The sequence below is a fragment of the Trichechus manatus genome, unplaced genomic scaffold (genome assembly GCF_000243295.1).
Source record: "Trichechus manatus latirostris isolate Lorelei unplaced genomic scaffold, TriManLat1.0 scaffold00029, whole genome shotgun sequence".
Classification (NCBI taxonomy): domain Eukaryota; kingdom Metazoa; phylum Chordata; class Mammalia; order Sirenia; family Trichechidae; genus Trichechus; species Trichechus manatus.
The window spans coordinates 15,944,537-15,962,345 of NW_004443965.1; the positions used below are offsets into that span (position 1 = coordinate 15,944,537).

Sequence of the window (17,809 nt, forward strand, 5' to 3'; positions counted from 1 at the left end):
TAACCAATGTCATAAAACAGCATGTGTGTTACTGTTACATGAGAAACTATCTGTTCTGTAAGCCTTCACCTGAAGTACAATAAAATATTAAAAAAAAAAAACCTGAAAAAGAGCATCAAATATAAAAACATACGTCTATAATTGTTTAAAGACAGTGTAGTACTGATTAAAGAAAACAAGAGGTAGTAAAGGACATACATTAAATATAATGAGACAGAACAAATCAGTGAGGAGAAGATACTTAATCAGTAATAGGGGAAAGAAGGAACTGGTTTGCAAAATGAGAATAAAGTTATATCCTACTAGGTACCAAAATAAAGTACAAATAATTTAGTCAACAAATGAAGGAGCCCTGGTGGTGCAATGGTTAAGTTCTCAGCTGCTCCCATGAAGACTACAGCCTAGGAAACCATATGGGGCAGTTCTACTCTGTCTTATAGGATCACTATGAGTCAGAATCTACTCTTTGGCACACAACAACAGGTACCAAACACTGTGTTAGGTATTGGAACTTCAAGGATGAAAAGATAGCCTAGTAGTATAATAATGAAGTAGCACAGGTGAAAGTACACTGAAGTACCCCTAATCCCTTCTACTGAGAAATATTATAATAAGCATTTATCAAAATTATAGAGAAAGTGCCATGTCTGTACCATTCACTGCACCTTCCCTGTGCCATCACACCAAAATTCACAGTGTTGGGCACATAATAAGTGCTCAAATATTTGTTGAACAGTAAATTTTAGTGTTTTAAAATAACATGACTGCTCTTCTGTATATATTTTCCCCCAATAGACAAGACTGAATTATCCTTTCAGCTTCAGTCAGTGAAACTTTACTATAATTAGTCATTTGTAAAATGATTAGAGAGAAAAAAAGCAGTAGCAGAGTTCATTAAGTAAAAAAAGGTAACATATCCTTCTTGTACTGTATGCCAAGCACTGTACTGAGGAGGAGAGAGGGGATCCAGATAAAGGGGACTGAGTAAGTAAGAAATGGATAAAAGTATTTCTGAATAGCAAAGAAGATGTTGTTAGGTTGAAACCCTAAAACTAAGGACTTAAGCATTTCAGTTTTCTAACTTTCTAAAAGTAAAGAATGGCAGCATAGGAACCCAGAGCTGAAGATTACATAAAAAAAAAAAATTACTGGGAAAATAAATGAAAAGGACTTTCTAATTATTCACACTGAAAGTCATTTATTATATTTATTTAGCAAACATCTAAATCATGCTTACTATGTGCTAGGAACTATTCAAAGTGCTTTTGTAAATATTAATTCATTTAATTTTTATTAAAAAGCCATGATTGGGTGCCATTTTGACTATCTCCCTCTTACAGGTGAGGAAACTAGGGCTTTGAACCGGTTCTTCCCACTTCAGTCATGGCCAAGGCAGCGAAAATGGTACAGACCCAAATTTTTAGACTTTGAGTGAACCAGAACGGTAACGGAATGGGAAAAATTACGGGTCGAAGCTCTGCTAGAAACTTAATCTCCCTCTTAGAAAATTACGGTAGCATACGCATTGCATAGCATCCAAATCTCTTGCCTGTCAGATTTTGAGCACAGTTGGAAACAGTGGTGCCCAGCTCAAAGATGGCATCAGACCTCACTGCTTTGAATGTTGGATCTCCGCTGTCTTGCCGATAATCTACTCTCACGCATTAGGATCCTGAAAGAGCTCACTATGCCTCTTCTGAGTCTCCCATTCCAGAGCTTCAACCCGTACTGTTTCCCATTCTGGTTACCATCCCAGGTTACCCAAATTGTAAAAATTCGAGTCTGTTCCAGTTTAGCTTCATCAGCCATGACTGTACTGGTTCAAACCCGTTGGACACCCTGAAGAAAACCGACAAACAGAAATTTTAAGTGATGTGCCCAAGATCATGTAGCTTGTCAGTAGTAAAGACAAGATTTAAACTCAGGTAGTTATAAAAGTGTTCCCACTGATTCAATTCATCCCAAACACATGACTCCCAAAATTAACAGTTTCTGCTTTTAAAAAGAGAATAACAGAAGGACAAAGGAATAAATGGAGTAAGCGAACGAGTGGTAAAGTCCAGGTTTGAATCCCCAATTTGAACCTTTCTATCAATGCAGATTCTATCATATCATCCCAATTCCATTTGGGCAAGCTAAATAACCAGGCTCACCTATATTAAGGATAAATATTAAATTGCCCTATGTATAAATTAAGTCACATCCAGTTAATACACTGAAAGTAATTTACACCAATTCTGGCTCTTTCTGAGCTTTGGTTAATCGGACCTAGTACTATCTAACTTCAGAATTAAGGACTGAGAGAAAAATGTACATGGGAAAATGCCTGGCAGCTGAGGAGCACAAAGCTCAAGCAATGGTGACAAAGGTAGTTAAAATTGCGTTAGTATTAAGCATCACACTGAGTACAGTTCTGGCAAAGCTGGCCTCAGGGTCCTGCCAGACAGAGAGGGAAGAAAAGACAGAACTGGAAAGACAGCTGAGAGAATTTAAAGGAGTTGAGGGATAACTAGGTTGAAAAATGGCAAAAGGATAGATTCAGTATGTAGCAAGGACGCTACACGGTCACAATACAATTGGCCTCCACAGGCACCTCTTATAAAAGAGCTAAAAATAAGAATACACCACTTTCTACGCTAAAACAATCATACCACATAGTATCAAAATCAAGTGATTAATGGCAAGTTGAGAAATGAGGAAGCCTCATCTCTGACCTTCCCTTGTCCTCTCCGTATGTAAAATGAATTCAAAACCTATGACTTTGAATACTTTTATTATAGAACTAGTAGTATTTTAGGAGTCAGCAAGCAATTATTGATGTTTAGCGTATGCCAAGCACTGAGCAGAGCACTATCTCACTGAATCCTCATAATGGTTCTATCTCCACCATTCCCATTTTAACAAAAGTAAAGTCACATAGTTACTAAGTAGAAGAACTGGCTTGGAAGACAGCCTTACCTTCATAAAAAAAAACACATGATCTTAACTAGTTATTCCTTTCTCGTACAGCTGTCTTTGGAAAACATCTTTAGGTAAAGTATGGAATCACTAAGTGAAGAGCATCATGGTTCCACTTACTGTAGAGGTGCCCTACATCTATTCATCAATATGTAGTTTACACTTGCAGTGTACATTCCTCCCTCCAACTTTTGACCACTCCTTTGCTGCCGAGTTTGTTTATCTGCAGTAGGTGAGACAGCTAACAACATGAATGGGTTTTGAATAAGAGACAACCGAACCCAAATATCAAAAACTACAAAGCTTAGGTTGTAGCTGTTGTTGTTACTTACTGTCTAGTCAGCTCTGACTCATAATGACCTTGTCTAACAGAGGGAAACGCTGCCTGGTCCTGTGTCATCTCCATGCTCATTGCTATGTTTGAGTCCATTGTGGGAGCTATTGTGTCAATGCACCTCCTTGAGGGTTTCCCTCGTTGTTGCTGATCCTCTACCAACCATGATGTCCTTTTGTAGTGATTGATCATTCTTGAAGATGTATCCAAAATAAGTGAGGAAAGCTCAGGTATAAATGATTATTTCAGTAAAGACTATGAATGATAAGGATTAATTAAGACCAGGCTCAGCTATATTAAGGATAAATATTAAATTGCCCTATGTATAAATTAAGTCACATCCAGTTAATACACTGAAAGTAATTTACACCAATTCTGGCTCTTAGTATAGTATATCCCAGTTCTCCTCAGCCTATGTAAGAAAGGATTCTAGGATATATGAATACTTTACATAAATTTTTTGTTGCCATTGCATTGAGTTTCTTAAAAAACACGAACTGCATGAAGATGATCCTTTAATTTCAGGTCACCCCATGATTTTCATGCCATGTTTGCATTTGTGCTAATGATCAAGTTGGCCAAGTATTACAACTTCAACTGCCTAGAGTTAATGAGAAAAGATCAAAGGCCTAATATGCAAATAAAGTGACAGCCAAATGATATCATGGAGCACTGCGGAACCATCACAAAGGCTTCTTATCAGAAAACTCATAGGAAAACTGAGCTTCTCATTGTGTATGAAAAATATGTCAACTCAAGAAACAAACAAATGAGGGATGTCTGTGCCATAGCAGTCAGTAGCATATTCAAGTGAAAGGTGATTTAGTTTTAGCAAAGTATGATGAATATGTAACATTAAATTGATATTGTTAATTAAAATGCTACTCTTTTTGCAGTTTTGTTGGTATCTGTTTTCATTTTAGTGCTAAAACAGGCTAAATATAGGACTTTTTATCTGCCTCTTTTCTTTCTACATAATTAAGCAGCACTGAAATAAAAAGTATTTAAGTCAACATTGTAGGTATGCAAAAACACTTCTATTCTTTTAAACAAGTTCATACATTATTCAAATTTGAGGAACACCTCTAATTGTAAGGTCTCAAACTACATTGGTGTGGGAGGCACTGAAATCCATCAGCAATCTCCAGGTGCTGCCACTCTGTTGTTATGTCCTCCATATGGAAGAAGTGGGAGGCAAGGCCCCTTATCACAAGCAGCACACAATTTAGGTAGAGAAAAAAAAAGGTGCGTATGAGGGAAACAAAATACTCCTTCTTCACTTTTGGCAGCCAAAAGGATATTTTTAGATACAGATATAAGCTACAGAACATACATACACACACACACACACACACACACACACACACACACAAGTTTATATACAATTTTAAGGCATACACAGACTCCAGAAGCCTGACCATGAAGCGCAGGAGAACACCTAAATAATCAGAGAATAAGAATGGTTTATAAGAGATGAATTATTACATTTAATTAATAAAGAGAAATGAGGAGATGACATGCAACTAGGGAAGAAATACATAGGGAACAAAATATCTGAAAATAATGTGCTGGATCAGTAGAAGAATTAGGAACTACTATTAATAAGCTTCCACCACCCATCTGCCAGGTTGTCGTACTGTTGTACTGTGGTGACTTGCACTATGATGCTCGAAGTTATGCCACTAGTCTTTCAAATACCAGCATGGTCACTCGTGGTGGATAGGTTTCAGTGGAGCTTCCAGACTAAGACTAGAAAGAAAGGCCCGGTAATCTACTCCCAAAAATTAGTCAATGAAAAATCTATGGATCACAAGAGAATATTGTCCAATATAGTGCTGGAAGATGAGCCCTCTACGTTAGAAGGCACTCAAAATACATAGTAGCTACAACAATGAACTCGAGCATTCCACCAATCATGAACATGGCTCAGGACCATACAACATTTCGTTCAGTTATACATGGGGTTGCCATAAGTCAGAGTCAACTCACTGGCAACTAACAACAATTAATAGGCTTAGCTGAGAAAAGCTATGCATATGTGTGTGTGTGTATGTATGAATATATTTATGTATGTACGTATGTATGTATGTATGTATGTATGTATGGGGACCCCTGGGTGGTGCAAATGGTTAAGCATCCGACTACTAGCTGAAAGGTTGGTAGTTTGAAACATCCAGAGGCATCTTGGAAGACAGGACTGATGATGTGCTTCTGAAAGGTTATAGCCTTGAAAACCCTATGGAGCAGTTCTACTCTACACACAGGAGGTCACCGTAAGTTGGAATCAACCCAATGGCAACGAACAACAAAAAAAAAGTATGTATGTATACACACAATTGCAAATCGCATGATCCCATTTTCAAAGAGTTACATTACAAAAACATCTCGTCATCACTAAAATATTTTAATTATCAGAAATTTTTCTACATAAGAGGAATATACAAGTTATCGGAAACATGAGTACTTACTTTACTCCAATTAAAGAGAAATGGATAGAATCTTCGGGTGTTTAAATGTAGTAAAAAGTGATAATAAACTTGAGATATGCAAAAGGCCATCTATATTGGGCTTTGAAGGGCCAATGAAATATCTGGTTTCCCGGTGTCTATGGTTTTTAAAACGTGATTCCTATTTAAAGGAGAATTAAAAAATATAACTATCAGGAGATTAGAAATAATTATGAAAAGCTATGTCTGCTGGTTGCCAAAGAGCCACTAGTAATGTTCTGAAAACCCCAACACAACATTTTGTTGAGATTTATTTTAACCAAGTGCAGACTTTGAATAAATGAATGGATTTAATTGCTAAATTTCATGGTTTGTCACAGAGAAAATATCAAATTTCACTCTATCAAAGATTAATACAAAAATCATAATAAAAACTGTACAAATTATTTACATAGCTTAAGCAGATATCAAAGATTGTAGACATGCTCTGAGGAACAGAACTAATCGTCAACCCATGACCCCCGCATAGCTAATTACCAACCCCAGTATGGAGAAAACTTCATCGCCTATTCAGTTTATACTACAGCTTTCAGATCAAGGTTTCATCATTTCTGGTCTTAAATAAGAACCAGCCATGCAGGGAATTTAATTCAAAGTGCAAGCACAATTTCAACACAAGTTTATTTCATCTCGTTTTTCCTCCACTTTTCCTTTTTTATTTTCATGAGAAAGAAAACTATGTTATTTCTTGAAATACAAAATCTGTGGGATGGCCTAGAGTTTTTGCTCACCTCTACTTCTGAAATCACACTGTTGAATTATAAAAATAATTACAATAAAGTCTTCCATGGAGAAGAAATTTTATAAAATTACTATTGGAATAAACAGACTAGAGATTAAAACAAGATATTCATTTTTAGGACTGGGTCCCTCTCTCCATGCTCAAGAATTCCCAATGGAAAGGACAACCTCATATACATCAATGAGGTCTTGGCATCTTTCCTGATAAAGGTGACAGAGTCTTTCCTGATGAAGATTTCTTACCTACTCATCTTTAGAGACCCCTCAAATAATTTAAATTGCAGTTGACAGACAGACAGATCTATAAGTGGCCTTCACTGGTTAAGGTTTTATGTACAGCAATTCAGAAGGGGTGGTAAGCAGAAGGAAACCAATACAGGTAGTCCTGTATTGCCTTGGGAAAATCTGCTGCAAAAGACCTTTTTAAAGTGTTAAAAAGCAAAGATGTCACTTTGAGGATTAAGGTGCCCCTGACTCAAGCCATGGTATTTTCAATCACCTCATATACATGCAAAAGCTGGACAGTGAATAAGGAAGACCGGAGAAGAATTGACATCTTTGAATTATGGTTTTGGCGAAGAATATTGAATACACCATGGACTGCCAGAAGAATGAAGAAATCTGTCTTGGAGAAAGTACAGCCAGAATGCTCCTTAGAAGCCAGGATGGTGAAAGTTTGTCTTACTTACTTTGGACATGTTATCAGGAGGGACCAGTTCCTGGAGAAGAACATCATGCTTGATAAAGTAGAGGGTCAGCAAAAAGGAGGAAGACCCTCAAGGACATGGATTGACATAGTGGCTGCAACTATGGGCTCAAGCATAACAATGATTATGAGGATGGTGCAGGACAAAGTAGTATTTCATTCTGTTGTACATAGAGTCACTATGAGTCGGAATGGACTCAATGGCACCTAACAACAAACAACAACACAAGTTGTCCATAAGTTGGACATTTGTAACCCACGGACTGCTTACATATTTCTTACTAGGTAGGCTATTATTGGAGTCCCTCGGTGGTGTAAACGGTTAACACTCTTGGCTGCTAACTGAAACATTGGAGGTTCGAGTCCACCCAGAGGCACTTTGGAAGAAAGGCCTGGCGATCTACCTCCCGATAATCGTATGCATAGCTCTACTCTAGAAGTTGGAATCAACTCAATAGCAACTTGATGGAAATCCTGGTGGCATAATGGTTAAGAGCTACATCTGCCAACCAAAAGGTACGCAGTTTGAATCCACCAGATGCTCCTTGGAAACTCTATGGGGCAGTTCTACTCTGTCTTATAGAGTCGCTATGAGTCAGAATCAACTCGACAGCAACAGGTTTGCTTTTTGGTTTTATTTGAAGATATCCTTTCCCTATCTACCCTACTCTGCCAATAAAGTTGGATATTAACCTCTTTTATAGTATTTTAATATTGTCCTGAAGATAACACAGCTTCAGGGGTCCTTCTATGTACTTTTAAAACTTTGGTGATATTATCCCAATAGGGCCATCAGGTTAGTATTCCATAATGGTTGGAATTTCAGTGGGAAACTATTAAAATCCTGAATTTGAGAAACTGGATGTTGTCCCTTTTTTACAGTATCCTTAAAATATCCATGTCTTCCTCACAACAGCACTGTCATCAATATCATCTGAATATTTTTGATGATGTAGGCCAGGGATCATATGGATAAATAAAACCCAAATAATTTTCAAACTTCCTCAACTGTTGCAGAATAATAAATAGAAATTTAATGAATGAAATCCAATGTAATGCCATGCCCAAATCTTGTTTTACCTAAAGTGACAACTATAACAACTTCATCATGTATTGGTTAAGAAAACTTTGAATCAGAGTTGGCCAAGCACCTTCCTCCACCCACCCCTATGATAAAAAGAAAGACATTTATCCAAAGCCAGTACAGAAATTTTTCCCCATCACAAAGAATTAGGTTCCTGATAAGCACCAAAGAAGATGAATTCACAAAGGATAAAACCAACATCTTAAGGGAAAATATAGGGTAATAGGTTAGGAGTAAACCTTTAAATTCCCTTGTAAATATCTGTAATCTCATAAAATAAGGAAAAACACATTCAATGAGGAAATACAGTAAAACTTGTGACAACCGGATCTGTGTAAGGCAGAAACCTGTCAGGGAAGGAAAACTAAAATATTTTCCACTAAAACTAGTGATAGAAAAGTGGTTTAAGACTACATTCTGTCAACGGCAGAAAACTTATGAGACCCAGAAAAACAAAGGCAGTCCCGCTGAGTTCCAGCTCTCACAGGTTTCAGGGTATGACATTTTGTATATAAGTAGTCCCTGATTTACTGATGTATTTCAGTTACAACAAACCACAGTTACAACTGTCCTTTTTTTTAAACATCTTATTGGTAGTAATATGTACTATATACAATGTTGCCGCATGTAATTTGCTGATGTTACCATTCTCATATGTAATGTTTCCAATCCCCAAAGACAAAGATCAGATTTATAAAGATACTGATAATAAAAGGCAATAATAATGAAAACTAAATATATATATATATACATATCTATATATACATAACTTACAACAGAGTTGTGTCAGAATGGAACCCCATTTTAAGTCGGAGACTACCTGTACTTTAAGTATAAATTGTTGTTATCATTGTTGTCAGGAGATGGCGAGTCAGTTCTGACTCATAGTGACCCCAGGTAACAGGGTAAAACTGCCTCATAGAGTTTTCTTGACTGTGATCTTTTATGGAAGCAGATAGGTCTTTCTCCCACAAGTATAAATTGGTAACATTAATAGTCCTATATGCTCTTCAAGTAGCAGATACTTTTTAGGGTCTCCTATCATTGTGATTTCAAATGAAACATTTGGAAACTGACTTTGCCTTGTTACAGACTAAACAAGTTCTGAAAACCTATGCTTCCTGTAAATCTACACCTCACGACAATGCTCATCTTTAGGGGCTTGCTGCAAAGCCAGAGATGCAGAAAAACGTAAGTAATTCCAGATGGATAAAGCAAGCTTTGGGGTAGCCTTTACTTATCCTACCCAGCTGTGTGGAGTGGGTCTCCTCCACAGGACCAAGTATATAACTTTAGCTCTGCCACAACAATTTTATATATCTTTGTTTCTCCTTCCTCACAGGTGCCACAACTGCACAGTCCTAAAGGAGCTCACTCATCCTTAGGTTTCCTCCAGTTCACTGCATTAGATCAAAGAATTATTTCAGTTGCTAAAATGATAAATAGTGAATCCACACATAAAGCCAGCCTTTGCTTTCCTGCTTCATACATTTCTTAAAAATGTGTGTAAGAGTTAGATACATATTACCAGGGAATTTTTTAGTCCTTAAGAGAGAAAATAATTTCAACATTACTAATTATTCCTTATACACTCCTCATTGATATACGTCCAATCTGTCCACACCCTTTAATTTTGTTCTTTTCATTCACAGATACACACACCACTGGCCTAAGTACAATGAATATTTGATTGAAGCTAAATATTAGTCCTTTTCCAAAAGCCAAATCATTTCCCTGTGGTGTCAGCTGCATTAAGTTTATGAGAACTACACTTCTTATCATTAATATCAGCGTGTTCTTTTTTTTCTTTTCTGTTCGCTACTCATTTTTTGAAACAAGCGTAAAATGCAATGAAGTACTCAATATTTTATTGCCAAGATGGCGATGCTGCTGAAAGTAAATCTTAGCTGGCAGAAAATGTCAATAGCTAAAACTATCTATGGTATTAGGAAGCAGAGCTTTGATGAAATAAAGGAGCAGTTAAAGAAGACACCAATTCATAATCTTCTCTTCCATCTCACATAAAAGATGCCTTAGGGAAAGATGCCACGGCACACAGCAAACCAGCTCTTCTTTAGATCTTAGGGACAGATGATCTTTTCTTCATTCTCCTTGGACTGGCCTTTCCTTTCCAATAGACTGTAACTTCCAAAGGGTAGTGATTAGAGTTCTGGTGGTGAAGGTCTCCGTATCAGGGTTCGGTTTAGCTGCATATATTAGAAAAGCCAAATACGTGGCTTAAATAAAATACAAGCTTATTTGTCTCTCATGTAAGAGAGTCAGAAGCAGGAAGTCTAAGGCTGGTATGGTGGATAACAAATCATCAGAGACTCAAGCTACTTCTCCCTTTCAGCTCCACCACCTTAGTAGGTTCAGTCCACTGTCACAGTCACTTCATGGACTAATAAGGCTGCAGAAGCTCTAGTCATCACAATACGTGTTGCAGACAGGAAGGAGGAAGAGTAGAGAAGAAAAATGATGCCTACCAACTGTCTATCTCTCAAGCAACTTCTGCTTACACCTCAATGGCCAGAAAATAACAATACCATAACTATACTTAGCTGTGATGGAGGGAGGCTGATAGGCATAGTCTTTTAGTTGGGCACATTACTAGTTAGACAAAAACCAGAGTTTTCTCATTAAGGCAGAAGGGAAGTATGGTTACTAAGTGTACTACTGGATATCTCTGCCAGTCTTTCAGCAGGTTTTAGTTCTGGGCATGATCCTAGTTTTCTCCACCCAAGGGGAATCATTCAGGCACCTGAAGATCCAGCCTAGTTTACCAGGAGACACCATGTGGAGCGGGGCAACAGCCTCCTAGCAGGGAAGAGGACATCTGTTCAGAGTGTCCCTCCTTCCTGAACTACCTCAACAAGGAGAAGAATTCCAGTTGCCATGACCCCCAGTCCTGGCCAATCCCATTTCCCCAGTTCATCTCAACAACGTACAAGGCTGTGCTCTGAAGATACATCAATAAGTTTAAGATACCAGACTACATTCTAAGAGAAACAATGTTATAAATAGTGGGGACATTTCTAGGTTTACCCACGAAGGCCTATTTAACAGGTAATGTAGTAGAAATGGTATTCGTTTGCCATCATCTAAAGTGAAATTGATCAGATTTCAATAGATTAGTCTTTGCTCTAATGAGGTATGGAGAAGAGCTTAGACAGCAGTAAAAAGAAACAGCAGCAAGGAGCAACTCATATTTTATCCTGGTTTTGTTCTCTGTTAAGTCATGCACTTTAAAACTTTCAACTGCCCTCTCCCTGACAAGTAACTTGTCGTATCCATGTGTTTTTCCAGAGTCTTTACACTCTCTAGCAGTTGGTCAATGAAGCCCATTACAGGAATTCAGTGAGAGAAGGACATCTCAACCTTGGAATGGGGACCACCCTAAGCTCAAGCTAGGCAAGACCCACTGGAAGGTGAAGTCTGCTTCCAGCCCTGAGCAGTGAGGATGAGGGTGTAGGATGCAGCATCTTCGCCCATCTTCCTGGGTCAGGCCCAATGTGTTCCTTTCTCTCACGTGCCCATATCCTTGTGTATACCTGTATGAGTTTCCTAGAGCTGCTGTAACAAAGCACCACAAACTGGTTATCTTATAAAAACAGAAATACATCTCACAGTTTTGGAAGACTAGAAGTCCAAATTCAGGATGTCAGCAGGGCCATGCTCTGTCTGAAGGCTCTGGGGAAAGATCTTTCCTTGTCTCTTCTAACTTCTGGTAGCCCCAGGTGCTCCCTGGCTTGCAGCTGCAGCATAATTCCAGTATCTACCTCTGTGCATCTGTATCTCTTCCTCTCTTTTACAGGATACTACTCATACTGGAATAGGACCCATCCTACTCCAGTATTAATGCATGTTAACCAGTAACATCTTAAAAACCCTATTTCCAAACAAGGTCATGTTCATAGGTACAAGATCATGTTCATAGGGGTTAGGAATTCAACATATCTTTTGGGGGGATACAAGTCAATCCATAACAGTGCCTCTTTCCCCACTCACTGCCTCTGCTTCCAGTTACTTCTCAAGCCCCATAATTTTTAGCACCATCATTTACACACTCAGGGCTCCACTCATACGGGTTCTAGAGGTGGTTCCAGGAACACTCATTGACAGCTTGGGTGAGGGTAAGGGAAATGCAGGGCTTTATCCCCTGACAAGAGTCATCTAATATGACGACCAAGACAATTAGAAATCAGATGCTGTTAAATTGGGTTCTTATGTTTCAAAGTTTGTAAATGATGTAACCACACAGATATGTAACCGTCAAAGGCTTATGTATAAACAGGAACAATCTGACAGAAAGCGGAGTAAGAATAAATGATTATGCTATGCTGTGTAGGTATTTTATAACAGCTCACTTTTGATGACTCAACAAATTCAAAACTTCCAGTATGTTCTGTCTATCAGCCTCTCTTAGTTCTGGGCATTATCTTAACCATGATTCTCTACTTCCATAACACTTCTCTATCCTTTCCTTCCTTCTCCTGGTCATGCTGCTGCAGCATCTACTGGGAAAACACTAGAAATAGCAGAGGAAGAAAGTTAACCCTTTGATGATAAAAGTAAAACAGAAGTAATCTCACTTTCGTGCATGCCTAATCTCTATATTTTATTGTTTTTTAATAACAAATCTAGGAAGGGAATAACATCACGGAATAACATATACCTGCATACCGACTACCCAACCTGATAAATGAAACATTAACACTGCTGAATCCCTCTAGCACCCCTCACTGACATCATTCCCCTTCTCTCCCCCAAGAGGTAACCACTAACATGAATTTGGTGTTTAATATTCTCATGCATATCTTTATTTTTTTTTTACTACAGAGACTATCTAACCAAAATGGTGGTGCTCCTTGGTTGCAGTTCCATTGGTTACATTTTCTTTTTATCTCTTTCTATCCCTTTCTTCTCATTCTTTCATCTGGCAAAAGAATAACTAGCGGATCAAATCAATGTATTTAAGCCATGGAAGTAATCACTGAAAATGGCTTACTTTTATTCCTATCAACTAATATCTATTTTTTTCACCTGTGTTATACCCTAAGAAAGCTGTAATACAGGAAATTCAAACCAGATGAATGGGAAAGATACTTTCCATAGTTAACTATTTCTGGCACTCAACTCAGATTGGAAAATGGAAGCCTATATCATCTATGCTTAAAAATCTCCTTGGAGGGCAGAGGGCTGTGGGGACTATGGTCTTTGGGAACATCTAGGTCAACTGGCATAACACAGATTATAAAGAAAATGTTCTACATTGTACCTTGGTAAGTAGTGTCTGGGGTATTAAAAGCCTGTGAGCAGCCATCTAAGATACTCCACTGGTCTCATCCCTTCGGGAGCAAGGGAGAATGAAGAAAACAAGATACAAGGAAAAGATTAGTCCAAAGGACTAACAGACCACATCTACCACAGCCTCTACCAGACTGAGTACAGTACAACTAGATGGTGCCAAGCTACCAGCAGTGACTGCTCTGACAGGGATTACAACAGAGGGTCCCGGACAGAGCTGGAAAAAATGTAGAACAAAATTCTAACTCACAGAAACAGATGAGACTTAATGCCCTGACAGAGACTGGAAAAACCCCAAGAGTATGGCCCCTGGGATTCCCTTTTAGCTTAGTAATGAAGTCACTCCTGAAGTTCACCCATTAGCCAAAAATTAGAGACAGCCCCATAAAACAAAAGGAGACTAATGGGGCACAACAGTCCAGGGACAAGGACTAGAAGGCAGGAGGGGACAGGAAAGCTGGTAACAGTGAACCCACGGTTGAGAAGGGACAGTGTTGACATGTCCTGGGGTTGTTAACCATTGTCATAAAACAATATGTCTACTAATTGTTTAATGAGAAACTGTTCTATAAACCTTCATCTAAAGCACAATAAAAAAAATCTCCTTGGAGAGATGAGAATTTAGGACAATATTAAAATTAAATTGCACTCCACATAGAAGAGAGAAAAAATATTGATCAGTTATGAATCCATTACTTTTATCTGTTCTTATAAAAGACTTACAGAAAAAGTAAAATTAAATTGCACTAGACTGTAAACTCCTTAAGGGGAGGACCCAACTTCTACCATTATATTTGGAGTATAGCAAGTTATTAAAAGTTGGAATTTTGATGCAGGGCCAAGATGGTGGAGTAGTCAGATGCTTCCGGTGGAACCTCTTACAACAAAGACCTGAAAATACAAGTGACTTGATTATATATGGCAATCTGGGAGCCCTGAACATCAAAGGCAGAGTTGAGGAACTGGACTGAGTGGCAGGGGGAGGGAGAGACGGTTCAGAAGCAGCGAGGAGTTGCCAGACCTGACCTGACAAGAGCCTGTGCCCCTCAGGCCTGAGCAGCTCGTGGGTGAGCGGTGAGGAAGGCAAGCGGTGGTGCTTGGGGGGGCGCGTTTTCCACACCAGGAGAGACCCAGCCCCAGGGAGTCTACACGGCCACCCAGAACCAGCAAGAAGCGGCCCTCACTGGCGAATGATAAGTACTGGCGTAGGGCTTACTGCACTGATCAAAAACATGCCCCTTAGGGAAAAACCTCTCTCCCATTTACCTCCCCGCTCCCTCCTCTCCGGTGGGTTCCGGACCGGCTTCAACAATTGCTGAGTCCCCTGGGCTGGAAGTAGGATTCATCACATGCCCAGAGCCATTCTCCCTGCCTTGGAGAGTGAACAAATTACAAACAGGAGAAAAAAATAAAACACTGGCTCCCCTAAGCCAGGAACCCATGGTAGGCAGCTCCTTTGCCTAGGCACAGGCAAAAGGATCCGTGGACTTTGAGTGCATTTCCCCCTGCATAGTCTTGTGTGGGCCTATCTCAACAGCACAGGCTCACATTACCACAGTACAACAGGGTATATACTGCAACTCTAACTTCAAATGTTTCAGCTGTGAAGTGGCAGGTTCTTGACATTTGACACTGCTCTGCTCATTAAGCAGGGTCTTCATCCACCCACATCAGGGGCCTGAGAACTGGTGGCTCCACCCACGCCACCTAGCCACCTGCGATAGGGGCCCATGAATGAGAGATGCCCCCTAGCCCTTACAGCCAACAGCAATAGCTGCTCATAATCCAGCTGCAAAACCCATGCACCTACGTGCTCCAGGGAACAGGGACATGCCTTCCTCCTAGACACTTGGGGGCGGCTGTCAGTTCCCTGCCTTGCTCACAGTGTGTCCCCCTGCTGCAGCCACATGCCTGTGCCTACATCAATCACCCATGCCTGTCTAGGACTGTAAGTGAGAGCCTACACCACACATGGTGGCTATCTACCTGGACACCTGAGCTGAATCCATACGGTAGGAGTGGGGCAGACTCCTGAGCTCACATTATCTAGTAACAGATCTAACCACCTGGTGACAGGACATCAGAGCTTCAAAGCGCCAATAATCAAAACAGCTCATACAAGCAGTCTATTTGGGCATATCAAAACAAAACAAGAAGCTAGCACACAGTAAGCAAACATAAAATAAATAAATATAATAACTCATTGATGACTTGGAGACAACAGTCAATATCAAATCACATAAAGAGGCAATCCATCATTGCTTCAGCAAGCTCCCAAAATAAAGAATCCAGAAATTTTCCAGGGGAGGAAAATTTCTTGGAATTACCGGAGGCAGAATACAAAAGATTAATATACAGGACACTTCAAGAAATTAGGAAGGAAATTAAGCAAAATGCAGAACACACAATAGAGGAAATTAAAAAGATTAGAGAAAAACATAATGACAAATTTAACAGGCTACAAGAATCCATACAGAGCCAGTAATCAGAAATCCAGAAGATTAACAATAAAATGTCAGAATTAGACAACTCAATAGAAAGTCAGAGGAGCAGCACTGAGGCAATGGAAGTCAGAATTAGTGAGATTAAAGATAAAGCACTTGACACCAACTTATTTGAGGAAAAATCAGATAAAAGGATTTAAAAAAATGAAGAAACCCTAAGAATTATGTGGGACTCTATCAAGAGGAATAACCTACAAGTGATTGGAGTACTCAAACGGGAGGGGATGACAGAAAATACAGAGAGAATTGTTGAAGATTTGTTGGCAGAAAACTTCCCGGATATCCTGAAAGATGACAAGATATCTATCCAAGATGCTTATCGAACCCCACATAAGGTAGATCCAAAAAGAAAGCCACCAAGACATATTATAATCAAACTTGCCAAAACCAAAGATAAAGAGAGAATTTTAAGAACAGCAAGGGATAAATGAAAAGTCATCTACAAAGAAGAGTCAATAAGAATAAGCTCCGACTACTCAGCTGAAACCATACAGGCAAGAAGACAATGAGATGACATATATAAAGCCTTGAAGGAAAAAAACTGCCAGCCAAGAATTACATATCCAGCAAAACTGATGGTGAGATCAGGGCATTTCCAGATAAACAGAAGTTTAGGGAATTAGCAAAAACCAAACCAAAATAACAAGAAATACTCAAGGGAGTCTTCTGGTTAAAAAATAAGTAACAACAGATAACAACCCAAAACGAGAAGACAGGACAGAGCAACCAGATATCCAACGAGATAGGGAAGTCACAAAACGAAATCAAAGCTAAAACATTGAAAATAGGGAAACAGATGTCAATATGTAAAAGATGACAACATTAAAACAAAAAAGAGGGACTTCAAAAATGTAGACATAGATTTTGCATATGGAGAGGAAGTTATGGCAATATAAAGAAATAAAAGACTGGTATAAACTTAGAAAAATAGGGGTAAATATTAAGGTAACCACAAAAGAAACTAACAATCCTAAAAGTCAAAATAAAAAACTAGAAAAATATAAAGACTCAGCAAACACAAAATGAACAACAAGGAAGAAGGTGAACAGAAAATACATAAAGAAAAATGACTCAGCACAGAAAATTAAGTGAAACACAGAAACTGTGAACAACACACATAAAAGACATCAAAATGACAGCACTAAACTCATACCTATCAATAATTATGCTGAATATAAATGGACTAAATGCACCAATAAAGAGACAGATTGGATTAAAAAAACACTATCAGTCTATAGGCTATCTACAGGAGACACACTTTTAGACTTAAAGACACAAACAAACTAAAACTCAAAGGATGGAAAAAAATATATCAAGCAAACAACACCCAAAAAAGAGCAGGACTGGCAATATTAATCTCTGACAAAGTAGACTTTCAAGTAAAATCCACCATAAAGGATAAGGAAGGACACTATATAATAACTGAAGGGTCAACACACCAGGAGGACGTAACTATAATAAATATTTATGCACCCAACGACAGGGCTCCAAAATACATAAAAGAAACTCTAACAGCACTGAAAAGAGAGATAGACAGCTCCACAGTAGTAGTGGGAGACTTCAACGCACCACTTTCGGTGAAGGACAGAACATCCAGAAAGTAGCTCAACAAAGACCCGGAAGAGCTAAATGCCATAATCAACCAACTTGATCTCACAGACATATACC

The 17,809-nt window shown here is 38.8% G+C and overlaps 1 protein-coding gene across 2 annotated transcripts in view; it reads right to left on the reverse strand.

Annotated features, from left to right (window-relative positions):
• Window positions 1-17,809, reverse strand: part of MAST4 (microtubule associated serine/threonine kinase family member 4) — a 755,237-nt gene that overhangs the window by 306,044 nt on the left and 431,384 nt on the right. The window lies entirely within an intron of this gene.